At 43.1% G+C, this 27,201-nt stretch overlaps 1 protein-coding gene across 1 annotated transcript in view; it reads left to right on the forward strand.

The window, feature by feature from the left end:
* Nucleotides 1–24,997: 24,997 nt before the first annotated feature.
* Nucleotides 24,998–27,201, forward strand: part of ARMH4 (armadillo like helical domain containing 4) — a gene marked incomplete at its 5' end in the record, with an annotated part of 106,707 nt that continues 104,503 nt past the window's right edge. Inside the window, one exon of the mRNA XM_081103483.1 lies at nt 24,998–25,091. The remainder of the gene's footprint in view (nt 25,092–27,201) is intronic.

Raw genomic sequence — 27,201 nt, forward strand, 5'->3', positions numbered from 1 at the left:
ATTAGAGAAATAAACACATGATCTTCCTTTCGTTGTAATTACTCAGAACTTGTTTTTTGTTGGTTGACAACATTTCAATGAAGACACTCCTTTTCCAATATTTATTCTGGTTCAGAATACACCTTAACACAAATTAAATGCTGCTAAAATAAAGTGATGCCACAGGAGAACAAAATACAAAATGGCCAGATACATCCTTACAGTGTAGCTCAACCTGAAGTGGACTTTATTGTCACCAACACAAGACAATTCTTTGAGAACACGTTTCTGTTAATTTTGCATCACTCAGCAAATTTCCCAAAGAATCTATCATCTAACTGGTAGAGTAACATGATTTATTCAGGTCCTTTTATGTTGCCCTCTTTTTAAAAATTAAAAAAAAAGTTTACTGGAGTATACCAGTCTTAAAGGCAGGGAGTGTACTTTAACATCATAGTGAGACAAAAAAATAATTTTTTAATAACTAGATGCATGTCAAACTGTAGAATATATATTTTAACAGGCATATTTGTAATCATTAAAATTTGGGATTTAGAATTTTTAAAAAGTGAAGTAGGTGTCAACCTGTGATTGGGGATATTTTTTGTAGGTTTTCCTTCTTCTTTTGTTAAGAAAAAGAAACCTAGGTCATATCATGTGCAGAGTTTATACTGAGCATATTTTAGTGCAAAATATATCAGGAGTCAAAAGATAATATTGTACTTGGATACAAAAGCACCCAACCAGAAGAATGTTCTCATTTATTAAAAGGATCCCAAGTAGGATAGATTAGTCAAGCCCGCTGCCCCTTTGCTAAGTCTTGGGAGTTAAGAAGCCAGGGCAATAACCGATAGGGCTCTGCGTCTGTACCTAGGTCCTCGAGGCGGAGGGACCATGTCAGTAGTGCACAGAAGTGGGAGGGGTAGGTTGGAAGGTAACCGTATATAACAGTGTCAAAGGTCTGAGCCCCGATCAGCTGCAGCTTCTGAGGTTGGCATCAGATACTCCCCACAGATCCTTCGGCCCTCTGCTGAACTGGGGAGATGGAGGGGCATCCATGCTGTGGTTCAGATGCTTCCCATCACTTCTGTTCTCAGCCGTATCTAACCCTGGGGAGAGCATGCCGCGGTGATCTCTTCTGGGGCCGTGGACAGGAAATTGGGTTCTGGTTGGTTCATTTTTATATTTCCCCTTTCAGCCACACACACAACCAACGGGACTTCTTTTCTCTCTCTCTTTTTAAAAAAATATATTTTATTGATTTTTTACAGAGAGGAAGGGAGAGAGATAGAGAGTTAGAAACATCAATCAGCTGCCTCCTGCACACCTCCCACTGGGGAGGTGCCCACAACCAAGGTACATGCCCTTGGCCGGAATCGAACCTGGGACCTTTCAGTCCACAGGCCGACGCTTTACCCCCTGAGCCAAACTGGTTAGGGCTCTCTCTTTTTAAGTACAATGAGTTTAATGAGTGCTTAATTCAGTTTGGTCATGCATGCGGGTGGGCTCGGGAAACTACAACAGGCTGTGATTTTACTTATTTATGTAGCCCACAGAAGTCATTTTGAACAGAAACGACCTTAGCAGCAGCAAAATGTAGACAGAGATTAAAGTGAAGATGTGTGCTTTTTGCTTAATTATTAAGAGCTTCTTTGATTTTCCTTACCAATGTAGTATTAGGCTGGGAGAACAATGTGGTAAGATTTTCAAGCTCTCAGTTTCTGAAAAAAAGCTTCTCATGGACATAAAAATATCGTTCTCATTAAATGCCAACAGTTGTTTGCATATTAACATATACTTGTTGATCTTTATGTATATATGTAAAGTATGTATTTTTCTTTATCTAAAAAATATTTTTTCTTACCACTTCTTCTCCAATAGAAAGGTGTTCCTCTATTGTTTTTTTAAGTGCATATGACACAACTTGTAAGATCTTTTCTTTCAAATTGATTTGAGACAGATAGATTGAGAGAGACCAATTTTGTTGTCTCACTTATTTATGCTTCCATTGGTTGACACTTGTATGTATCACATTCTTTTCCCCAAATGCCATTCTCTTCTCTTCTTCTTTCTGACTGGCAAAATCCTGCTCTACCTTCAAAGTCTCCTATTTGACACCTGTCCCAGCTCAACCCCCTCATGGACTCTTAGTTTTGCTTTGTTTCTAGGCCCTCAGCTTCTGTACAGGCCTGTTTTTACCATCCCCATTATACCATCACTGTTTAGATTTCTATCTGACAGTTATACTATTTTAAGCTTACGTAAATCAGGTGCCCTCTAGCACCTAGTCCAGAACTTAGAAGAGAAATCATGGTCAATGAATGCTGGTTTAATGCTGAGGAATCTATAAGTCTTTTATTTTCAAGGGTGGGTACCAACAAAATGCGTGATTGTCTTCTTATGAGTTGCATTTCTCTCTTATATGGTCCAAATGTGTCATATTGAAGGGAAGAAAAATGTTAGCTTAAGGACCTACTTGAACTGAAAACTGGAAAACATTATTGAAATAAATACCAAATAAATGGAAAGACATTTCCTATTCATGGATTGGAAGACTTGACGTTGTTAAGATGGCAATACTATCCAAAGCTATCTCTACAGGTTTGACACAATCCTTATCAAAATTTCAGCAGTGTTTTTTGAAGAAATGGAAAAGATGGCCTCATATTCATATGGAGTTTCAAGGGGACACAGATAACAAAAGAATAGAGTTGGAGCATTCATACTTCCTGATTTCAAAACTTATTGCAAAGCTACAGTAATCAAAACAGCATGGTACTGGCATAAGGATAGACATAAAGACCTGTGGGATTTAATTGAGATTTCAGAAATAAACCCATACATATATGGCCAATTGATTTTTGTAGTAAAATACATATCACACAGACTTTATTTTCTTAACCATTTTTAAGTATACAGTTCAGTGACATTACATACATTCACATTGTGCAACCATCACCACCATTCACCTTCAGAACTCTTTTAATCTTGCAATTTTTTTCCAAAATATGTTTTTATTGACTTTCGAAAGAGAGAGAGGAAGGGGGAGGGAGAGAGAAAAAAACATCAATGTGGGAGAGAAACATCAATTGGCTGCAACCCAACTGGGGAACAAACCTGCAACCCGGGCATGTGCCCTGACCAAGAATGTGCCCTGACCAAGAATTGAACCAGCGACCTCTCGGTGAATAGGACTGTACTCAACCAACTGAGCCAGACCAGCCAGGGCTCATCTTGCACATTTGAAACTCTGTACCATCAAACAGTAGTATGCCAAATGATTTTGACAAATGTGCCAAGTCTATCCAATGGGGAAAGAATAGTCTCTTCAGCCCTGGACAGTGTGGCTCAGTTGACTGAGGGGTGGGGGTGGGGGGGGGGGGAGGTCGTTCCTTGCATGGAAAGGTTTCCCATTTAATTTCCAGTCAGGGCACATATGGGGTTATGGGCTCCATCCCCGGTAGGGGCATGCGGGAGGCAGCTGATTGATGTTTCTCTCTCACATAAATGTTTCTCTCTTTCCCTCTACCTTCCTTTCTCTCTAAAAATCAATTTTAAAAATCTCTCTCTCTTTCTTTTTAAAGAATTGTCTCTTCAACAATTGGTTCTGGGGCAATTGGATTTCTACATGGGAAAGAATAGAGTTGGACCACACTACCTCACAGTATTTACAAAAATGAACTCAACATGGCTCAACAACCAAATATAAGAGCAAAACTTGGCCCTAACCGGTTTTGCTCAGTGGATAGAGCGTCGGCCTGCGGACTGAAGGGTCCCAGGTTCGATTTCGGTCAAGGGCATGTACCTTGGTTACAGGCACATCCCCAATGGGGGGTGTGCAGGAGGCAGCTGGTCGATGTCTCTCTCTCATCGATGTTTCTAACTCTCTATCCCTCTCCCTTCCTCTCTGTAAAAAATCAATAAAATATATACATATTTTTAAAAAATGAGCAAAACTTGTAAAACTATTAGAAGGAAACATAGAAGTAAACCTTCATGATCTTGGATTTGACAATTAATTCTTTTTTAAAAAAATATTTCTTTATTGTTGAAAGTATTAAATATGTCCTCTTTTAATTCTTACTATGACACTAAAAGCACAAGCAACAATAACTAATTAGGTAAGTTGGACTTAATCAAATAAAAAAAAAACTTTTGTGCATCAAAAGGCATCAAGAAATTCAAGACATGCCAAAACCGGTTTGGCTCAGTGGATAGAGCGTCAGCCTGCGGACTGAAAGGTCCCGGGTTTGATTCCGGTCAAGGGCATGTACCTGGGTTGCGGGCACATCCCCAATGGGAGATGTGCAGGAGGCAGCTGATCGATGTTTCTCTATCATCGATGTTTCTAAGCCTCTATCTCTCTCCCTTCCTCTCTGTAAAAAAATCAATAAAATATATTAAAAAAAAAGAAAGAAAAAAAGAAATTCAAGACAACTTACAGAATGTGAGACAATATTTGCAAATCACATATCTGATAAAGGTTTAATATACAGAATATATACAGAACTTCTACAACTGGAAAATATAACAAATACTCAATTTAAGGTTGGTCAAGGGACTTGAATAGACATTTTTTCAAAGAGGGTATACAAATGGTCAGTAAGCACAAGAAAAGATGTCAACAGAATTAGTCATTAGGGAAATGCAAATCAAAATTACAATGAAGTACCACTTCAAATCTACTGGGATAGCTATAATATAAAAAATGAAAAATAACAAGTATTGTTGAGGATGTGAAAAATTGTAACCATCATGCATTGCTGGTGGGAATGTAAAATGGTGCAGTCTCTGTAGAAAACAGTTTGGCAGTTTCTCAAAAAGTTAAACACAGAATCACCATATGACCCAGCAATTTCATTCCTGGGTATATACTCAAAAGAATTAAAAAGAGTGACTCAAACAGATGCTTATATGCCAATGTTTGTTGCAGCATTATTCGCTATAGCCAAAAGATGGAAACAACCCAGGTGTCTATCAACAGATGAATGATAAATAAAATACATACACGCACACACACAATATAATATTACTCAGCCATAAAAAGGAATGAAGTACTGACAGATGCTACATATGGGTGAACCTTGAAAACATGCTAACTGAAAGAAGTCAGACACAACAGCACAAATACTGCATGATTCCACTTTTTTGAAATCTGTAGAATAGACAAATTCACAGAGGCAGAAAGTACTTTAGAAATCACCAGGGGCTAGGGGAAGGGGGAATGGGGAGTTACTGCTTAATGGTTATAGTTTCTGTTAGGAGTCATGAAAAAACATAGTTGTGTTGGTTGTACAACATAATTAATGCTATTTATTTTTACACTTAAAAATAGATAAAATGGCATGTTTTATGTTGTATATATTTTGCCACACCACAAAAGAACCCATTCAAACCTGCCTCAGAGTCTGAGCCCTATATGGTTATTAGAGGCTAGTTACTTTCTAGAGAAAGTGAGGGGAGAGACATAAATACATAAATTCAGAATCAAGATGAGGAAGAATATCCTTCTGAAATTTAGAATCTAAACCTCTTGGTTTCTAATTTTAGTTTGTATCAGATTCACCAATCCAGATGATTTGTCCTTACCCATAAAGATACTAATTCATTGCTCCAGCTGGTTTGGTTCAGTGGATAGAGCGTTGACCTGTGGATTGAAAGGTCCCAAGTTGAATTCTGGTCAAGGGCATATGCCTGGGTTGTGGGCTATATGCCCTTCTAGTAGGGGGTGTGCAGGAGGCAGCCAATCAATGATTCACTCTCCTCATTGATGTTTCTATTTCTCTTTCCCTCTCCCTCCCTCTCTCTGAAGTTAATAAAAATAAAAAATAAAAAAGATACTAATTCATTAAATCTGGAGTTGCTGGAACACTGATATTTTTAACAAGCTCCTCCTAGGTGAGTCTGAGGCAAAAACAGTGAAGAGAATTTAGCTTCTGCTATCACCTGGAGAGCCCCTGAGTGCAAGATTACCTCCAATCTTTGCCCTTTTAATGCCAAGGTTAGGTCCCTACTCTCTGTCTCTCTGTCTCACAGAGCAAGCTCTTGACTTCCCTATGTACCCCAAGCCTGGACACCAATCAGAGGGTCAGCTTTCTGCTGACTCAGCACCAGGTCACAGTGACTCAGCAGCAGATTGCAGCTGTTCCTCCTGCTTTGATCTTGTCTCCCAGCTTCAACCTTGCTCCCATTTTTATCCCAGTTTTGATAATTGGGTCTTTTTTTTTTTTTTTTTTTTTACCAAACACCTGTTCTGTTCTTACCAGTTTTCTCAGGGGAGACTGTTCCTGAATCTTGGTCTCAGGACAAAGGTTTTTCTGTCTTGGCTTAGTTTTGTTTGTTTTTATTGAAAGCACTCATCTTCAGCACTTTGTAAACCCACTCTATTCCCCAATCCCTCCCCACTCCTAATCCTGCCTCCAATACACATACTTCCTGCTTAAATTTTCTTTCTTTTCTTTTTAAAAATATGTTTTATTGATTTCCAAGTGAAAGGAAGGAAAAGTGGGGCGGGGGGGAGAGTGAGTGAGAGAGAATGAATCATCAATGTGAGAGAAAAACATCGATTAGCTGTCTCCTGTACACACGCCGACCAGGGATGAGCTTGAAACCCCAGGCATGTGCCCCAACCGGGAATCGAACCAGCAACCTTTCTGTGCACAGGACGACACTCAACCAAGACCAGGGCATTAAATTCCCTTTCTTTCCCACTTGATCTCCAGGTGTTTGGTGCCTTCCTTAAGTCACCACTTCTGATTCTGTTTAACTTTCCGTGAACATTCTATCCCAGCAAGAGACAGGCCAGCTGTGGAGGCATCTCCTAACACAGGGACACCCAGCCCCAGCCTTCATTCTCCAGGACTTGCCTTCTCTTGGATTCCCTGGTCCCACGTTCCACCCAGACACCTGCTGGAACACCCTGCTTCCTGCTGCCCACTGTGGGGAAGGGAAAAGGAAATAACAGGTATGGGCCTCTTCAATGTTTTGGGTGCTGCTGTGCTAGGTACTTTACAGATGGTATTCAATGTAACTTTTTTTTTTTTTTAAATAAGAATATGACAAAGAGGTAAGGTAACTTGCCCAAGGTAAATGCACCTGGTAGATGCCAAGACTAAGTGTAATCTGAACTGGCTCTATAACAGCGGTTCTCAACCTGTGGGTCGCGACCCCTTTGGGAGTCGAATGACCCTTTCACAGGGGTCGCCTAAGACCATCGGAAAACACATATATAATTACATATTGTTTTTGTGATTAGTCACTATGCTTTAATTATGTTCAATTTGTAACAATGAAATTGGGGGTCACCACAACATGAGAAACTGTATTAAAGGGTCGCAGCATTAGGAAGGTTGAGAGCCACTGCTCTATAAAGTTCCTGCTTTTGACTTTATCACACAGGTCTGGACTGTCCGCTGGGTGCAAGTGGGAGTGACACGACAGGTTTCAGGTGTCCACTGCTCCTTTCTTCTCAGTTCCCTCTCCTGTGCCAAACAATGTTGGCGGACACCAGGCACCTCTCCTGGTTTGGTGAGTGTTTGCAGTGTGTTCCAGAGCTGGCACGAAGTAACTTTTCCCATGCTCTTTACATTCTTGTTTAGTGTTAATTTAATCTGGATGAAAAAGTTAAAAGTACATGTTTTAGGTTGCATATTGATAGCAACTAAGCTCCTTAAAACACTCAGGTATTTTTTAAAAGCTAGAGAGTATGTAGTGATGGCCTGTAATCTGTAATATCGACCAGCAATACTTTCTATGTCTTTAGCAAATTAGACCTGCTTTGATCTCATTGTCAACAGAAACTCACTTCTCACCTGCTCAATAATAGAGCAAGAAAGTACTTGAATTCCTCACTTGTCCTATTGATGGGAAACTACTGGCTCATTGCCAAAATTCCCATAGCACAGCTGAACTCTTTGGATTTTTCTATAGGACAAGGAGCCTGTATAGGATTCTGATGATCCTCTTCATACTTGTCTGAAATTTTTCCTCAATTGTGTTATGGAGAGAGCAAATGCAGTTTCTATCCCAACAGAATCTAAAGACCTACCCATGTGTGTAATTATTATAAGAAGGCAATTCAGTTTCAAATAGAATTTAATAATTTTGATTATTAAAACAAATATTATTCTGGACACCCAAGCACTAAACTTTGGAATGATTTAAAAAATTGTTTTTTATTGATTTCAGAGAGGAAGGGAGAGGGAAAGAGAGAGAGAAACATCAATGATCAGAATCATTGATTGGCTGCCTCCTGCAACCCCCTATCCCCACCCCCACTGGGGATCGAGCTCACAATCCTGACCAGGAATTGAACTGTGACCTCCTGGTTTATAGGTCAACACTCAACACTGAGCCACATGATTTTTTAATTCTTCTTTTTATCTCCTAAGTCCAGTTATGCACCATATTCAGCTGTCCCTCCTTTCTCTCCAACCACTTGCTTAAAAACCTTCCCAGTTGCCTTGTAATTAAGGCCAAATCCTTTGGCTAGCATTCAACGTAGCCACAATCCAGGCTCCACTTATCTCTTCAGCGTTATTTCCCGTGACTGCCCTATACAAATTATGGTATCAGAACATGCACGTTCCCACTCCTATGCCTGGCTCATTCCATTCCCCCTACCTGAATGCCTCATCCGTATAACCCTGAGTCCTAATTTTCCTGTCATGATAGCTCAAGCCCCACTTTCCCTGTGGAAAATTCCCAATCACTTCAGCACACAGTTCTATTTTCTCTCTTTTCTTCTTTGTCACATAAGTCATGCACATCTGCTACTTAGCACAGTGATCCTGACACCTAGCACGTGTTCAGCAGAGTGGGCCAGAAGATGGGCTCTGGGGCCAGACTGCCTGAGTTGGTAACCCAGCCCTGCTGCTTGCTTGCTGTGTGCTCTTTGACAACATAGCTAATCTCTCTGAGCCTCAATTTCCTCATCTGTCATAAGAGTAATAATTGTACCTCACGGGATTGTTACATGTCAAGTTATTTTATGCAGAGATTCCATCTGCTTCACCTAGTGTTCGTTTTTTGAAGGTAGGCTATTGGCTACTTATGCCGCTCATTAGAATCATCAAAAACCGAGACAAAGGAGTTCTGGTTCTGGTACGAGGATATGTTTTGGAGGGATACATGACTGAGAAAAGCACCATCTAGCAAATGTAAGTTGGAGGATAGCACACATGGAAAAGTCCAGAAGGAGAACAGACAGTGCTTGGCCCTGGAATTGAGGTGGGAAATGGTGGGGGACAGAGGGATATCAGCAATACCCCTGGAGGAAAGGGATTTTCTGGTCCTTACAGAGAAGAAAGGAAAGGACTTGGGCTGGTGGGTTGAGGCCCAGTTTCTTTCTTTTGGAAAGGGAGTGCCTTCGGCCAGCTGCAGGGGCCCTCTGATTCTAGAGCGCTGGAGAAACTAGCTCAGGGCTGAGGAGGCAGGACTGACTGGCTGCTGTGATTGATGGGCTTGAGACTCAAGGGCACAAAGGAGGCAAGACTACAGTTTTCCTGGTCTTGGGAAGGAGACAACATTTCTACCTGGTAATGCAGACTGTGAATTTGACTGGTGTGTTCCCAGGTGAAATCACTTAGGATGCCGTGCTGTGCTTGGGAACCAGTGGTGGTGTGCGTGTGCGTGGTGCCTGTGGGGTGTGTGTGTTTGTGTGTGTGTCTGTGTGTGACTGGATGAAGGAGAGGGGTTGCATATGACAGGCTATGTGTATGTGGGGGGCAGTCAGGCTAGAGAATGGTACAAGCTGGGGGATGGGTGATACAGGCTGCAGAAGTGAGTCAAACCGGGGAGCTCCATCCTGGGGAGATTCAGGCTGGGAGCTGTAGAAGGAGGGGACACAAACTGGGGAGATGCAGGGTGGGTGGGGTTGTGTTCATTTTCTATTGCTGTAACAAATTATCACAAATTTAGTGGCTTAAACCACACGCACTGATTAGCTCACAGGTCTGTAGGTCAGAGTCCAGGCATGACGTGGCCAAGTTCTTTCTCCATTCAGGGCATCACAAGGCTAAAATCAAGGTGTCCGCTGCTCCGTGTCCCTTTTTGGATCTCAGGGACCCCCTTCAAGCCCACATGGTTGTTGGAAGAATTCAGTTCCTGGTGGCAGTAGGACTGAGGCCCCATTTTCCTGCTGGCTGTTGGCAGGGGCCACTCTCAGCAAATAGAGGTCACCTGCGGCTCCCAGCCATATGGCTCCTGCCATGTGCCCTCTCATGCTTCACATCTCTCTGACTTCTCTGTCTGAGCTCGAGACCCAGATTTAAAGGGCTTGTGTGATTAGATCAGGCCTACCCAGATAATATCTGTTTTCAACTCACCTAATTTGGGATCTCAATTACATTTGCAAAATCCCTTCATGGCAGCATCTAGATTAGAGTTTGATTGAATAACTGGGAGATGGTGTGTACATATCAGGGGCCAGGAATCTTTGGGACTGTCTTAAAATTCTTCCTTTCACAGGGGTATACAGGCTGGGGGAATCTGGACTGGAAGAAATAGGCTGGTGGGGAAAGGTGCAAGCAAGGGTGCATGTAGGCAGGGGGGACACAAACGAGATACAGGCTGGGGTGTCTAGTAATTGGGAAGATAGAGGTTGGTGAGGGAATATGTTGAGGGTCTGTAGGTTGTGGGAGGATACAGGCTGAGAGGATAAAAACTGAGAGGGAAGCAGGTTGGGGCGTGGGACAACTGAAGAGGAATACAGGCAGATGCCTGATACAGGCTAAGCGGAGAATGCAAGCTAGAAAGTGACAGAAGCTTGGGTGAGCTGCAGGAGACTGACTTAGCAGGGCGCCAATGCAGAGACTGGGTGCCTGAGATGTAGCTATTCTGAACCTCAGCGCTTCGACACAGGTATGCCAGATGGGATGGGGGCCTGAAGAGTGGCACCCAGTCCGGTCCAGGTAATCAGGGAGGTGATGTGCAAGTTGAGTCCTGAAGATGAGTGAGCATCCTCAGCCAGCCAAAAAAGAAAGGTGAAATGAGTGTTCAAGTCAGAGGAAGGAACATGGGCCCAGGCACAGAGCTGTTAATGTAAATCAGGACGCTTAGCTATAAAGCTAAGTCTTTGGATAGGCCAGTGAATCTGTTTCACTCCTGTGAAATAAGGCAATGCCATTGAGGACAGTGCAGGTGAAGAAGTGCTTTGGAGTACAAATCCACAGCCCCCCCCCACCCCCCCCCCACCCCCGCATTGGTCTGGCATTGGGCAGTCTTCTGCAGTTGCAGCATCACATTTGGTGAATAAGGAAATGGACAGAAATACACCTCCGTAACTAAAGGGTGTTGTGAGATCCTTCCATAAGATAAATATATTGAATGTCTGCAATAGGCTAGACCAGCTGTGGGCAAACTACGGCCCGCGGGCCGGATCCGGCCTGTTTGAAATGAATAAAACTAAAAAAAAAAAAAAAAAAAAAAAAAAAAGACCGTATCCTCTTATGTAATGATGTTTACTTTGAATTTATATTAGTTCACACAAACACTCCATCCATGCTTTTGTTCCGGCCCTCCGGTCCAGTTTAAGAACCCATTGTGGCCCTCGAGTCAAAAAGTTTGCCCACCCCTGGGCTAGACCCTTTTACAGTTTGAACCTATTTTCAGCTTTGTGAGTGACGGAATTGGTTCTATCTTCCCAATAATCCTAAAACATCAGAATTATCGCCATCCTATTTTGAAGCTAAATGCACACTCCAGGTTCCTAGGCAGTACTTCTACTTAATTCTAGAATACTTGTTCACTCTCTTATCCTAGAGGGCCAAGCTATTCACTAGTTAAGTGAAGTTTCATAAAATGCTAAATCATTTAAATAATAGGATAATCTCAACAAATTTGAAAATGTTTTCTGCCTATTTAAGAATATTTCTTTTTTTGGGGAAAAATAGTGTTAATGAAGTCTCTGGTGGACATCATCCAAATTACTTAAATTCAAGAGCCTTATTGATTAAAGTTGTTTGATGAAATTCCAAGAATTTCAGAATTATGTCCAAACTACCACTTTTTTTTATCCCCAGATTATTCTTTCCATTATAATTTGAAATTTAAATAGGGAAATATTAATAGGTTCCCTTCTGCTCTCAGAAGTTCCTCAAGGAAAAAACATCCATTAGCCGTCAACTCAGGAAATACCTGCTTTTATACCTGAAAATCAATATCTCATCAATTGGTTCTGCAGTCTGTTTCAAATAATAGTATTTACTGAACATGTAATGGGTATTAAGCACACTGCTAAGTACTTTTTACGTTATTTCATTTAATCCTCTCAACGACCTAGGATATCAGAACTATTATCATCCTATTTTATTTTATTTTTGGTTAATCCTCACCCAAGGATATTATTCCATCCTCTCAACGACCTAGGATATCAGAACTATTATTATCCTATTTTATTTTATTTTTGGTTAATCCTCACCCGAGGATATTATTCCATTGATTTTTAGAGAATGGAAAGGAGGGAGGGGGGCTGGAGAGAAAAAGAAACATTGATGCGAGAGAGACACTTCGATTGGTTGCTTCTGGCATGCACCCCTACCAGGGCTGAGCCTGCAACCCAGATATGTGCCTTGACTGAAATTGAACCTGGGACCCTTCGGTGCACAGGTTGATGCTCCATCAGGGCTGTCATCCTATTTTGAAACTAAATGCACACTCTTGGTTCCTAAGCGGTACTTCTACATAAATTCTAGAATACGTGTTTGCTCTCTTGTCCTAGAAGGCCATGCTATGGTTAGGCATACGGATTGCCTTCCAGGCAACCTACACAGCAAGTTCTACTTCCTTCTACAAGGCACAGACTCAAAGGCATGACCAGAATCTACCATTATGGGGGCCGCTATGTAAAAAAGGTCCCACCTGTGGACTCAGATCTGAAAATGGGCTTTTTTTATGGGGCGTGTGGGGGGTGGGGGGCAGAGGAGGAGAAGGTGTTTCTCACACTCCCTTTCTAAATATGTCACAGTTCTGCTTCAACCAGGGAGGCTATTAAAAATACTTGGATGCTCCAGCACTACACTAACAAATCAGAAGAGGTCCCGGGCTGGGGCAGGCTCCACCCACCTCCCCTTTACTTGGGGATGGTGACTTGGGGATGGTGGGGAAGGTAGTGGAGGAGTTGAGGCTAGGGAAAGGGAGGGCATTGGGAGGGCTTGGAAGAACAGCTTGAATACATGACTTTTCACCAACTAATATGGAAGTGCTTAATTATTTTAATAACCAGCGTGAGTGTGCCAATGTGTATAAAGTAAAACTCCACCCTGCCCCAACCCCACTGAGCTTTCCAGGAGGAAGGGCACCTCTCAGGCCTATCACCTCCAGCCCCAAACTGCACCTCCTCAGAGTTCCTACCCAATGGCTGCTCCTAGAGAAGGATAGGAATGGAAAGAAGGAATCTAAGTGCCTCCCATCTCTTAACTCAAGTGCCCTGTCCCTTGCTTTCCCAGTCAGAAGTCCACCTCCTGGGCCTGGAGGCAGAAATGGAAAAGGAGGGAGAGGACGGAGGTAACCATCTTTGCCTTCGTTTCTTGCTCTGCGATGGGGACAATGTTTATATCTTCTAATATTTTTATTTCTCCCATAATATCTGCTTTAGATGCCCTTCACATCTGCCACATTTCCTCTGCCTAGGGAGAGGGAGGAAGAGAGGAAACGGAAGAGGAAAAGAGATGAGAAGAGAGGAGGGAAGAGGAGAGGAGAGGAGAGAGGAAATCAGTTGCTTATAGTTAAGCTTTGGGCAAAGGAATGGGCCTGTAAAACTGTTCATGAATGAATAATGCATTGCACCACGTGGGATTTGGTTATAGCCCTCAAGGCTGTCTCAAACACAGCAGCACACTGGAGTTCAAGGCTCTAAAATCAAAAAGGATTGGGCTAAAATGCTCATGCTTGCTTCTTCGAAACGAGGAGCAGTGTACACACTGGAGAAGACATGAGATTTCCAAAGCAGCAGTAGAGAACCTAGGAAGCATGGAGAAGTATATTAAAAAAAAAGGAAAAAAAAAGAAAACCAGAGAAATAGAATTTATAGAAGAAACGGAGTCTAACGGGGGGGGGGGGGAAGCTTTGATTTTTTTGATGAACCAAGCAGAATATGATCTGAGTGACAAGTGCTCATCCATGTAGAACTGCCGCGAAAAATGTCATAAAGTGAACATTAGTGGGCAATGGAAATGCCTCAAAATGCCTTTTACAAAGAGAGAAATGGAAGGAAAACAACACCTGTCACTATGCCGCTATGTCACTAAAACCACTCATAGAAACCTCCTAAAAGCAAAAAGAGAAAAGACAGAACATCACGTGACCATCCCATTTGTCTTTACTGGGAATCTTTTGGAGACAAATTTATTTTTTCTTTTGTGGTGATGCCTAGCGCTTTAGACCGGTCCAAAAGTAAATAATTTCCTCTGTGTGAGAGTCATTCAGATTCTGAAGGAAAAAATTTTTTCCCCTCTGGTTATTTTTGTAAACAAGTTATGGAGGAATTGCTTTGAACTGATTCTGCAAAATGTACCTTTTATGTCTACTTTATATTATAGGTCTTAACAAAAATAAATAAAACAAAACATATTGCTGTGGGTATTTCTAAGGATTTGAACCCGGATGGAATATAGATTCTGGATTCTGCTTGGAACAGCTTTCCCCCCTTTTTTTGAATTCTTACACTCAAGGTATTTCTTGTTCATGTGCAACTCCTCTTTAAATGAATGTGAACTTTACCCTTAAAAAGGTTGTAGATTTGTGGTTAGAAGGGGATTTGAAATATGAATATCAACTGGCCCAGTTCTCTGGTTTCAGACAGGCTATATACATGTAAATATTTTTGCATCCCTTCTCATCCTATATAATAAAGAGGCAATATGCAAATTAACCCTCACACCCTCACAAGATAGCTGCCTACGACCAGGCTGGAGGGGGGTCAGTGAGGGACGACCAAATGACTGAACAAGCAGGCTGTGTGGGGCAACCGGGCAGGTGGGGGGGGGGGTGGGGGGGTGGGCAGTTGGGGACAACCAAGCTGACAGGGAGGGCAGTAAGGGGTGACCAGGCTGTGGGGGAGCAGTTGGGGGTGACCTGGCCAGGAGTGGGGGGCAGTTAGGGGCAATCAGGCTGGCACACAGAGGCAGTGAGGGGCGATCAGGCCGGCAGAGGGGGAGGCAGTTAGGGGCAACCAGGCAGGCAGGTGAGCGATTAGGAGCCAGCGGTCCAGGATTGTGAGAGAGATGTCCCCAGGATTGGGCCTAAACTGGCAGTCAGACATCCCCCAAGGGGTCCCAGGTTAGAGAGGGTGCAGGCTGGGCTGAGGAGACCCCTCCCTCCACCCTGGTGCATGAATTTCGTGTACCGGGCCTCTAGTAGGTTATAAAAATATTTAAATCCTGAGTCTCAGAGCAACTCACATTGGAATATATTTTCTTAATTTGTATGAGGTTAATATGTCTCATTCTGAAGCTGGTCAAACGTCCTTTCTAAGTTAGTAGCATTCAGTTTGTGCTTCATAGTAAAATGATGAGCATTATAGTGTTTATTTTGGTAATAAGCGTATGGCCATAATTAAATAGTCAACAAATTCTTTCTGAGCAGCTGCTAAGTCAAGGCACTGCCGTAGGTGTTGTGGGAGATGTGAGACTATATAAAACACACTGTCTTAATTCAGACAGCTTGCAATTTCTGCGGGGAAGGTGGTTACATAACTAACATGTCCTGACTATATTAAGACATGGAGTTTCCACATAGGCTGTAATAAATATTCCCTCTCTGTAGTAGTATTATGAAAAAAGATGATGAAAATCAGTACCACACTTATATCACTGAAGAAGTGTATGAGGAAATTTTATATTAGGTATTATTGGTAATGATTATGTGTGTACAACCTTTTTCTCTCCACTACTTTTAAGATCTGTAAGAAAAGTTGTGTTCAATCTTCACCTATACCAATACTCTCCACAGCACAAAAACACTTGTTGATTGATTAACCATGTAGCTAAACTCAATGCCAAAATAAATGCATTAAATGATGGACTGCTCATTGCTTAATGACCGTGAGTCACAAACTCAATTCTCCTGTCATCTAAGACAGTTTGGCCGGTAAAATTAGTCAAAATGTATAGGGATAAGGAATGTAATGGGAGGTTGAGTGTTACCCTGGAAGCAAAGTCTTTTTTGGGGGGGGGGGTACTGATTTTCATGCCATATTAAACCTTGGTAAACCAATGTTCAAATTGTTGGTATTATTCTGATTATGAGCCCCAAGTACAAAGCAGATAATAAACAATAATATAGTGAGCCAGGGTAAATATATTTGGTAGTTTTCCCACATTTGCAACTATCCTCATTATTTCCTTTTTTAGAAACTTAGAACAAAAGAGAATATATAACGTCTTATATATAAAATGGAAGTCCCATTGTATTGATACTCTATTGATAATAATCTGTTCTCTGCTTTTGCTGTCAGTGTGCTGCAGATTGAATGTACACTATGTATCCTGAATGTAATGTTAATAGCCAATCATATTTTTATTTAAAAATGTTCTTATTAATTTTAGAGAGAGAGAGGAAGGGAGAGAGAAACATCAATGAAAGAGGGAAATATGGATCAGCTGCCTTCTACATGCCCCCTACCACCCGGAAACCTGGGCATGTGCCCTGATCTGGAATTGAACCAGCGACCTTCTGTGCATAGGACTATGTTCAACCAACCGATCCACACCCGTCACAGCCTGAATCATATTTTTTAAATATATTTTTTTATTGATTTCAGAGAGGAAGGGAGAGGGAGAGAGAGATAGAAACATCAATGAGGAAAGAATCATCATTCAGCTGCCTCCAACATGCCCCCTCCTAAGGATAGAGCCTACAACCCCGGGCACGTACCCTGACTAGGAATTGAACCATGACCTGGTTCGTAGGTCAACGCTGAACCACTGAGCCCTGCCAGCTGAGCTGGATCATATTTTTAAAAAGTAAAATAAGGAACATTTGTTGGAAGGCAGATAATAAACAATAATATAGTTAGCCAGGGTAAATCTATTTGGTAGTTTTCCCACATTTGTAACTATCCTCATTATTTCCTTGTTGAGTGAGCTAATGGTGTTTCATCAGAAACCCCAACCCAGCCAGGATGAAATTTATCCTTTTTTATTTATTTTATTTTAATCATTTTTAAAATCTTTATTGTTGAGATTATTGGCAATGGGGAAAAAAAGATGTCCCTCTTTCTTCCCCCATTGCCCCCTTCTACCCAGTTCCCGCCCCGCCCCAGGTCTTTGACACCCTATTTTCTGTGCCCATAGGTAAAGCATATGTGCATATAAGATTTTTGTTTAATCTCTTCCTGCCCCTTTACCCCCCTTCCCTCTGAGAATCATCAGTCTGTTACATTTCCATGTCCCTGATACTATTTTATTCACCAGTCTATTCTGTTCATTAGATTTCTTATTCGTTTATTTTGATTTTTAGATTCAGTTGTTGATAGGTATGTATTTGTTGCCATTTTGTTGTTCATATTTTTAATTTTTTTTCTTCTTCTTCCTGTTCTTAAAGAATACCCTTCAACATTTCATACAATACTAGTTTGGTGGTGATGAACTCCTTTAGTTTTTTCCATGTCTGTGATGCTCTTTATCTGACCTTCAATTCTGAATGATAGCTTTGCTGGGTAGAGTAATCTTGGTTGTAGATCCTTGCTATTCATCACTTTGAATATTTTTTTTGCCACTCCCTTCTGGCCTGCATAGTTTCTATCGAGAAGTCAGCTGACAGTTGTATGGACATTCTCTTGTAGGTAACTAACTCCTTTTCTCTTGCTGCTTTTAACATTCTCTCTATGTCTTTAGCCCTTGGCATTTTAATTATGATGTGTCTTGGGGTGGTCCTCTTTGGGTTCCTCTTGTTTAGGACTCTCTGTGCTTCCTGGACTTGTAAGTGTATTTCTTTCACCAGGCAAGGGAAATTTTCTGTCATGATTTCTTCAAACAGGTCCTCAATATCTTGCTCTCTCTCCTACTCTGGAACCCCGACAATGTGAATGTTGGTATGCTTGAAGTTGTCCCAGAGGCTCCTTACACCATCCTCACATTTTTGGACTCTTTTCTTTTTGCTCTTCTGGTTGGATGTTTTTGCTTCTTCATATTTCAAATCGTTGATTTGATTCTCAGAATCCTCCACTCCACTGTTGAAACCCTGTATATTATTCTTTATTTCAATCAGTGTATGCTTAATTTCTAGCTAGTCCTTTTCCATTTTTTGGAGGTTTCTAGAAGATTCTTGAGTAATCTTATAACCGTGGTTTTGAACTCTATATCCAGTAGTCTGCTCTTGTCTATTTCCTTCATTTGCAACATGCCGTCCTGTCTGCATTTTGGCTGCTTCCCTGTGTTTGTTTCTATATATTGGATAGAGCTGCTATGTCTCCTTGAGCTGGTAGAGTGGCCTTGTGTAGTAGGTGTCCTACAGGGCCCAGTGGCTCAGCCTCACCAATCACCTGAGTGGGAGCTCTAGGTGCACCCTTTTGTGGCCTCTGAGAACAGTCTTGTTGTAGTTGAGAATTGATTGCTCTTGGTGTCACCGGGAGGAATTGACCTTCAGGCCACTTGGCTATGAGGACCAGCTGCAACTACAGTGGGAGAGCTGCTGTGCAGGGGACTCCCCTGTGGAGTGGGGCTTTGGTGCTCACTGAGTCTGCTCCTGAGTGTGTTGCTTATGAATGTGTAGAGTTGTAATCTGTTATGGTCTGACACTGACCACTGGGTACACTGGCTCTTGGGTCTCCAGGGAAGTGCAATGTCAGTCACTTCCTGGGGCCACTCAGCAGGAGCTACAGAGAGATCTGCAGACTCCTCCTCTTTGTATTGGGTTTGGAAGTGCCCAGATGAGGCCCAGCTATAAAGCAAGGCAGGCTGATGCTGGTGCCAGGTCTTGGACCTTTTATTGATAGGTTTGGGGCTCCCTGATCCAGCTGCAGCTTATCTGAGAGATTTTACCCTTAGCAAGGAAAGGCCATTCATATGCAAAAGCCACTGCACACAGCTTGGGTGGAGTTGTAAATTGGATGTGGCAGGGTCTTAGGGAATCACTAGGGTGGAGCAGACAGAAATGGCCGCCAGTCAGCCCTGTGACCAAGGAAGTCCCAGCTTAGACAATGATCTCTGTGAACACCTCTGTCTGGGAGAAAGCTGCCCCGGAGTTCCTGCCCCAATGCCAGACAATCCAGTTCCTCCTCATATGTGTCTGTGTCCCCCAGAGTCTCACCTTGGCACTGGAGCTCAGAGGAAGCAGTAAGTTCGGTTCATGGTGCCGGCCTTTTAAGAGGAACAGGTGCATCTCCAGCCGCCTCTGTGTCACTGAGTCCCAATCCACACTGGTTTTTACAGCTCATAGTTCTTACTGCCTATAGGGACTTCTTTTCCCAGCTCTGGGACCCTGGGATAGGCTTCTTGGTGTGGAGCTGGGACCCCTTGCTCCTCAGGGCGGCTTTTGCAGAGACAATCTCCCTCCTGGTTAAAACAGCGGCACACATGGGTGCCAGACCAGCTGGTTCAGTGCCTCCGCACCTCCTACCAGTCTCAGTGTGTTTTCTTCTTTTTCTTTCTTTCTTTTTAAAAAAGTATTTTTATTGATTTCAGAGAGGAAGCGAGGGAGAAAGAGATAGAATCATCAATGATGAGAAAGAATCACTGATTGGCTGCCTCCTGCACGCCCCACACTGGGGACTGAACCCACAACCTGGGCATGTGCCCTGACCAGGAATCGCACCATGACCTCCCAGTTGGCCGGATGTGTGCTTTCTTCGTTACTTCTCTAGTTGTAGGACTTCCGTTCAGCCAGCTTTCCAGTGGTTCTGGGTGACGGTTGTTCTGTATTTTAGTTGTAATATTGATGTAGCTATGGGAGGCGGGGAGTACAGGCATTTACTTACACCGCCATCTTCCAAAATTTATCCTTTTTTAGAAACGTAGAACAAAAGAGAATATATAATGTCTTTCATAATCTATTCCAGACTCCAAGAACTTTCTCTGACAAGAATGATTCCTCAAGCTTGAGCTCTGCTATTCCTTAGTAAAGTCATTTTCTTTAACTTTATCCTTGGTAAAGGCAGAGAAGAGTAAATAATATTTCTTTGCAACATAGGCAGAAAATATGCATACCATTATGTTAATAATAAATGCCTCATGCCCATTATTTAAGATAAGAAATCTATTAAAGTCATCAATTTACTTACCATTAGGCATAGAGAAAAAGAGACAAGGATGGAGATAAGACCCTTGTCTGACATAGTAAAGAGCAATTCGTATCTTTTCTACAGCTATAGACACCATTTTGAATATAGTTACTCATGACAAACAACTCATTTAGGATTAAAGGGTCTATTTCATAGGAGACATTAAACCTTTAATGTTCAAATCTTTTTAAGAGAATTTTTACAAACAGTTTCACAAGGACATTATTCATGGCTGCCAAAAAAAGAAAAAGACAAGATTTCTTTTGTGTAAATGTTTTCACCCTTGGGTTTATCTAAAAAGTATCTTTTTAAATAGATGTACTATTCAGAAATTTTGTTTGTGTACCTGCTTTAGTAACTCCTTCCTCTCTTATCTTGCTTTTTTCAAGGTAACAGCATAAAAACTTTTGTTAGAACTGAATAAGAATGTTCGGAGCTTAAAAAATTTAACACTTAATAAGGGAATATAGAAAATAACAGATTTTTTTTAAAAAAGAGAATGTAAAGCATGTAATATTCTGCTTCTACAATAATAATAGATTTCTTAGGGGAGAGCAGAGAAGTAAGAGAATTCTTCTGGGTATTTACATAATGAGAGTTGAATACTATAGGTAAATCTAATGAACTCATGTTGAGAGTTAAAAACAACTACAGTGTATAAAAATTTGCTGTTCTAAGGCTTTGTTTAAGGAAAATCATTTGTTATCGGATTCCTCCTACCTACTTATCTTCCCAATAACCTGCATACTTAAGGCAATTTAGTAGGAGGCAAAAATCTAAGCTCATTATCACTGAAATAGTCACATCCAATGTTCTGAGGGTTTCGGATGCAATGAAAACATCTATCAGAATTAATGAAACGGATTCTAACAATATTACCATCATTTACATCATCATCACCATAACCATTACCATTCAAATATTTATTGAATGCCCACAGTGAGTAGAGTATACTTAGCAATACTATTTTACACTAGAGTTGGCTCCTGCGAATTTCAACTTAAAAAATTAAAAGCAACCAGGAAGTCTCCAAACAAGAATGAGAGTCAGGGAGCAGTTGGGCAGAGAACATTGGGAGATGCTGAGAAGCTCATGTTCATAATAGTGTTCGGAAGGCCAGAAAGGACAGACAATCTTTTGTGGTGAAGAATATCCAATTGTAGAAGACCCCTGACTATACCTAGAAGCACCTGTCCTCTCCACCCATGCCTGGGCCTCCTTGTTGGGTGCCTTGGGAGCCTATAAGAACAACAGAAGCCAAGGAAGGAGTTTTAGAGGCTCAAAAATAAAGGGACGGGGAAATCACAAAATGACAGGCAAGTTTTTGAGGAGATTCTAGGTAAACTCAGTCTTCTAGGAAGGTTTTTTCCTCATGGGTCTCTTTCGTTTCATTTTGTTCTGTTGCCTCATGTACTTGTTACTCATGTAATTTCAAGTGAAAACAAAACAAAACAAACGAAAACAAAATACATCCCCAGGAAACAGTGGTGCAGAGTCTGGGGAGGTCTTGCTGGCTGCTTGTCAAGAGCTCTTATGTGGGCCGTTAAGTGGCACTTATCTTGGTAGCGTCAGCTCTACTCACGGTCTTGTTCTCACTTTTGCAAGACCAGAAACCCATTTTTTTTTTAAATTTTTTTTTGTGGGTATCAGAAGTAGGTCTGTTACAAACCGACGCACACAATCCAGCTCACATATCTCATTTCAGCAGTGCCGTATGGGCATTATACATGGGAAATCAAGGTGTCAGTTACTTGGTATCTGTGAAGCAGAATAAAGAGAATTAGCTGATATACTGTGAAGGATTCTACCCAATTTAGTGATAGCCTTACCAAGGACACCCTAATGCTCAAGTCTGCATCGCCAATACTCTCTCCTCTGGGTGGCATTTGAATGGACATTGTCTACTCCTGGCTCTTGGGACTGACTGTCCTGTCCTTTGCTACATGGGACCAATTCCTTTCTGATATAAAGTTTTTTTTACCAACCAGGACAAAGCAATCACCTAATACTGCAAAGTTCAGATAAAACACAGAATGCACCATTAAATTTGAATTTCAGATACACAGTACATAATTTTTAGCATCAGTATGTCCCAAATACTGAATCGAAATTCTCTATTTTTACTTACTAAGTCTGGCAACCCCAAAACTGCCTTCCTGAACTTCCTTGCTTACTTACCCCGATTGTAGTTTTGAGTGTTCCCAGACTCCTTGGTGCACACATACAATTTCTTGTTTCACCTTTAAAAGGTTAATAACATCCATTACCTGTGGATTTACTGATTTGACTTTTAGAGTCCACTTTTCCTGATTTACAATGTGCGTGATGCTGGCCGGAAGAGTGGATCTTATTATCACTGCCATGTACCAGTGTTGTAGGGGGTGGGGAAGGGGATGGGGCATGCTTCCTGGAGGGAGAGTGCCCTGGGAACTCTGTCCGAAGGGTTTTAAGGGCAGAGATTTTTAGGGGAAGTCCCGGGAAAGATCTTAATAGAATATTCCATAGCTTTCCAGGTGTGATCTCCACTGATGGATTGGCCGGCACCAGGGCAGGGCGTCCTAATGCCAGCCATGGCTGGTTTCGTTGCTTCCCTGGGCCTGGAGCTAAAATATAACGGAGGCCTAGATGTTACCTCCAGGGAGGAAAAGTCAGGGGGTCCACACTGCATGACAAATGATATGCGAGGGGAGGAAAAATAATCCTGGGGGCAAGGTGTCCATTGCTAGGGACCTGGGGCTTTCCACCCTGATGACCTCCTTCCTGTACGTGGCCCGTCGTCCTTGTTCTGCTCATTAACTGCCTACAACACCGGCATTAGCTGTTGAGATGAATTGCATTAATCAGGTTGCTTAAAGCAATATGAACTATTTTGGGAAGGATAAAAGACTAGTATAGAGGAGTTCCAGTAAGATCGCTTACTTTTTGTGCATAGCTGAAATAATGTGCATTGAGGAAAAGGTTAATAGGAATTCTATTATGGGAGAAGGGTAATTCTGGAAAACGAAGTTTGCGTATAAAGCAGGTGTGGGTAGTGGAGTTTTGTAGTGAGGATTTACAGCAGTGGTTCTCAACCTTGGCTGCACATTAGAACCACCTGGGAATCTTTTTAAAATCCTGGATTCTGGGCCTCATCCTCCGGAAATTCTGTGTCTTTGTTACTAATGTTGTGGCCCCACCCCATAACAAAGAAACAGAATTTCCGGAGGATGAGGCCCAGAAATCAGGATTTTAAAAAGATTCCCAGGTGATTCTAATGTGCAGCCAAGGTTGAGAACCACTGATTTACAGTATCATGGATTTCTAAAAAAGAGAACACAAGAATGTTAGAGAGGGGTTCATAATGAGAGGGAGAAATATGTCAAAGAAACTGAATATTTCGTTTGTGTGTAGGGCTGGGTCTAGATGTGCCGGGAGCTGGAAGTCTTTCCTTCTTCTGTCTTCTATTCTATTTGACCCTCTGGTTCAACCTCATTGATTAGGTTGCTTTAATTAGTACTATTATTTACTGCATTCGGGTCAAGTAGACCCAATTTTGTGGTCTAGCTGGGAATCTTACCATATACTACATGACTTACAAAGAAAATGTTGAAACACAACTTGGGCAGGCTGGGTGTGACTTATTCACTTGGTGGGTATTGAATCCAGGTAGAAGACCTGGTCACAGTACAATGTGTGACATTGTATTGCATTGAATACACATAAAAAACATATCTTATGGAGTCAATTCAACTCAGTCACATTCCATTTAGCAACTTTGTTGGCTATCTTTCTAGAAATACAAAAATAATATCTTCTAAAGAGGGGTGGAATAGGTAAGATAACAACGCACAATTGTGCCTGGTGTTAGGTGTGGGGGTAAAAGGTGAAGGAGCCCTTACTCTGACTTCAAGGAGTTTGCAAATAACTGAATCAGAACTAAGACAGCTATTTAAAAGAAGGTAGTTACTAAGTACAAGAGATAAGGCATGTGGAGAGTGTTTTGCAAATAGGAAGTGTTGTGAGGATTGTTCTAGAATGGGCCCCTCGTTCCTGGAACCTTTTCCCCTACAATTAGGAGAAACAGAAAAAGAAAACAGTCCCTGAGATACTAAGAAAGGGGGTAACGAATCACCCGCATTAGCCATAAGACCTCGGGCAAGTTATATAGCTTTCAGCCTCAACCTGCTCCCCTAATAAATAGGAATTACCCAAATCGACCTTCCAGGGTTACTGGGTAGATCAAGCCGGTGATGGGTGAAGGAAACATCTAGCATTGTGCCTGGCAGGAGCAAAGAGCTCAATAAACCGACTACTTATTAGCACTTATTTTCAACTTCTCCGAGTGACTGAGAAAGGAACACGCTGTGTAGGGCTATTTTACAGGGTCCAATTTAGGGGCACGGCGACGCGGTACAATTGCCATAAGGAACGTCCTACAGCCCCCTACTTGCGCCCTTTGCCCTAATCAAGGACCAGAGAAATTAGGGCTCTTCTAGCGAAAACGGAGCCTGGTTTCCTCTTCGTAGACACAGAGGGAAAGCTATCGCGGAAGCCCAGGCTTCAAAGAAGGGTAGCCCGGCGGGGGGTCTCGGGAAGGGGGTCTCAGGCGCCCCGCCCCGAGCAGGACTCGCTCCCACCGCCCCGTCCCCAGCGCAAAAGCAGAGGCGGGTAAGTGGGCTCCGAGGGGCGTGGGACGACCGCATCGGGTGTCAGGGGCAGCGAAGCCGGGGCGGGCACATCGTCCGTCCAATCCCTAGCCGTCACCGCGGCCTCATGAATAAGCAACAAAGCGAAGCGCCCGCCCCCTTGGCATCGCAGACTGAGGAGCGGGCCGCCGCCGCTGCAGGGGCCGCCGCGGGGATGCCGAGCGCGGGCGCCGCCGCTCTCCGCGCGCTGCTCGGCTGAAGGCGCACAGGTGAGGACGGCCGGGCTCCTGCCGCTCGGGGAGCCGTGGCTGCAGACCCAGGGCCGGGCAGAGACGGAGCCCGAGCCCTGGGCAGCGGGGGGTCGCCCGGGAGCCGTGCTGTCCGGGGAGCGCGGCGGTCAGGGGCGCGCCAGGCGTGCGCCCTGCGCCCCGGTCGGAACGCGGTGCGTGGCGCGGGGTGCACAGGGGCAGCTCCGCGAGCGCTGGGCGCGGCGCAGGCCTCGGAGGGCTCGCCGCACTCCTCGCTCCAGCCCAGCCTCCTGGCTCCGCACCGGCGAGCGGGCCTTTGTGCTGGCGGAGCTTGCAGGACTAGCTGCTTTTGTGTGGGCTTTTCTTTCTTCTCTCTCTCCCCTCCCAACCTCACGGCGGTGATAGCGAAGTTCCCGAAGGCTGCGATTTGCTCCGTTCAAAGCATCGATCGCAGTGTCCCCGCTGCCAAACCGTGCCCAGCAGTTGAGGAGCCAATGAGGGCTGCGGTGGCCACCGAAATGTGTTGTTTGTTACTTTGCCGAACACAAACAGTGGAGTGCTGAGCGCAGAGGTGTCCCTGAGCCTCCTTACTCAGACCCTGGCCGGTCCCCAGCACGCGGCAGGAGGATGCTCCTTAGAAAGGGCGCTTTATTGGAAGGAGGGCCTGCGGGTTAGACGCGGAGGTCAGGCTCTGCCTGAGATTCCAGAACGGTTGTTGGGAGCTGCTGCCTGGAGGTGCCCAGATGTCTCGTGTGCGTCCTGGGCACTGACAGAACCTGACCTGTGTAGATTCTGAACGTGTTAGAGCCCTGGCTGGTGAGGAAGCAGCCAAGGACTCTGAAGAGTTGGAGTTCTTAAAGAGGAGAAACCTGCCTTCCCAAGCCGATCCCAAGGGTTGGTCAGGATCTTGGCACCTCATTTCAGGGCAGAGGTGCTGTGGAGGAGAGGAGAGGGGCTGCTTTAAAGTGTCTGCTTTCATTGTGTGGAAGTTTTAGTTTGAAACTTACAGAGGAGAGGGAGTGGTTCACAAATCCGCCCGTAGACCTCTGCAGGATTTCTTGGGTAGGGAGCAAAATGTGTGGCCAGGATTGGCATGCCTCCCCCTCCTTTTTGTGTATTTCCCTGGTCACAAGGGATGCTGTTGGGCTCCAAGGAGTCTCATTTAAGCCAGGAGCCTACAGAGTCACACCCCGACTTGCTCCCTCGCCCGCAGAACCTCTCTGTAGCATCTATTGAAAGAAACGCAAAACGGGGGTAAGGTTTCACAGCATCAGAACATTGGTACTTATTTTTACACACAGTAGAGATTTTAGGGTAGACTCACTTTTATGAATAACGGAGAGCTGTTGTATTTGTCCTGAGAATGAACCAAACACTTACGCGGCTGACTTGATAGGGATTGTGTTTATTCACAAAACTCCCAAGACTGAGGGAGTCTGATGTAGCTACAGCAACAGCTAACTAGGGAGAGGCGGATTTGTCTTTGTTTTCATAGGAAGTTTCTTACCATTGTATTTTGGCATTTTGTGCTAAACCTTTCTGGGTCATAATTTGGTTCTACAGATACGGTTTGGTGCTAAATCTAAGTATAGCATCAATAAGAGGAAGCTGGGTTACCTATTTCCACTCTTTTGACTAAAGGTGTACTTCACTGTTTATTCAGCAGTTTGTCTGAAGAATTGTGTATGGAATTGTATTTTTGTTCACTGAATTTTGTTTATTCTCACAATAGGGAAGCTGGTGTTCCAAGGGAACCTGGCCTTAATCTCTGTAAAATGAAAACTCATTTCCTACTAAGATGCGTGGTCAATCCTGTTTTTGTTTTTTTTCTGTTGTGTCTCCTTGGTGATTATAAGGAGAGTGTCTGAATCAAATTTCAGCTTGAAATGTTACATATTATGTTTATTCCTTGAAATGTCTACCTGGGGATTGGATTACCTTCTCCTAAGTGCAGCTAGTTCTTAGAGACCTTGTATAGCAAATGAGGTTTGTGAAGCACAAAGAACAGAAATGAAGTGTCAGATTGGGTCATTGAAAATAACTGTATGATGGATGGACAGGAGCTTGCTGATCAAGATTGATTAGGGCAGGATTCTGCAAACATCAGATGATTCCTGGCCACTTTGTCTAT

This window comes from Myotis nattereri (assembly GCF_964212035.1).
Source record: "Myotis nattereri genome assembly, chromosome: 1".
Classification (NCBI taxonomy): Eukaryota; Metazoa; Chordata; class Mammalia; order Chiroptera; family Vespertilionidae; genus Myotis; species Myotis nattereri.